Source organism: Rhincodon typus, chromosome 6, assembly GCF_021869965.1.
Source record: "Rhincodon typus isolate 14 chromosome 6, sRhiTyp1.1, whole genome shotgun sequence".
Classification (NCBI taxonomy): domain Eukaryota; kingdom Metazoa; phylum Chordata; class Chondrichthyes; order Orectolobiformes; family Rhincodontidae; genus Rhincodon; species Rhincodon typus.
Genome location: NC_063337.1, coordinates 82962403 through 82963671, shown reverse-complemented (window position 1 = coordinate 82963671; position 1269 = coordinate 82962403).

Here is a 1269-nt window from a genome sequence, read left to right as displayed (position 1 = left end):
GTGCTCTTGTAATTTCAATAACTACGTAATTTGGCTTATCACCTGCACATAGAATTTTTAGTAAACATCTTAGCACCCGCATTTCACAGGCAGATCTAAAGTGTTTGGTGATGTGGAGCTTTTACTTGTCAGTATCAAATGAGATGCTACTGTTATTACAATGGCCAAAAGCGTCATATCTCCTGAGCTGGTATACATCTGTGTAATTGTTTCAATGATTATCATCTTTCGAAGTTGAACAGTGCTTTTCGCTGTCCTTGTCATTGTATAAATTGTGTACAATGCGTAAAAGATCCGTAGATTTGCGGATTATAGGAAAATGAATAAAATGTAGCATTGTAAAAGCTTTCTCTATGTTACAGGTTGAGTTCTGTTTTTGAGATTTGCTGACACCCACAAAACACTCAGTATCGTGTTTAAAACATACATATCCATACCCCTGCAAGTACCATGATCCCATCTCATGCGCACGTACCTGGGACTGTTCACCCACTTCATTAAAAAAAGTCACTGCCTTTAAACTCTATTAATAAATCTACAATTAAAAGCTAATCAGTAATGGGAATCACAGGAAGGCTAGGCTGCATGTCTCAGATCAGTATTCAGTTTTAATCTTTAGGTCAGTATATTTTATTAATTCATGAGATGTTAATCATCATCAGCTCGGTCAGCATTTATTGAAATTCCAAAGTACCCTGAGAAGGTAGTGAGCTGTGTTCTTGAACCTAGCTACACCCAGAGAGCTGTTGGGAAGAGAGTCCCAGCATTTATACCTAGCAACCGGAAAGGAAAGCAATATCGTTCCAAGCCAGAATGGTGAGAGACTTTGTGGGAAACTTGCTGTAGTTTGCATATCCTTCTAGGTGTTACGGTTGCAGATTTTTGAAGGTGCTATCAATACTGCCTGTCGTGTAGAAATACAAGAAAATTAGTGTGCATTTGGCACTGCTGTCAATGCTACTGTGAATATTAAAATACCACAGCACATAGGTAAGGATAAATTAATTCTGAAAAAAGAAACTGCCTGTAGGACATCACTAAAACAGTTTAAAAAAAAAAACAATTTATTTTGCTATTTTATGAAACTGGAACAAAAATAGTGCAATGTTCTCAGATAAAAAGTAACAACTTATCCAAAGGATTCAAAGCAGAGATCAGACTTAAATGGAGTACAACAATGCAAGTTCAGCAAAACAAAAAGACTGCATTGAAACTAACTGCACCACACACACACACACACACACACACACACACACACACACACACACA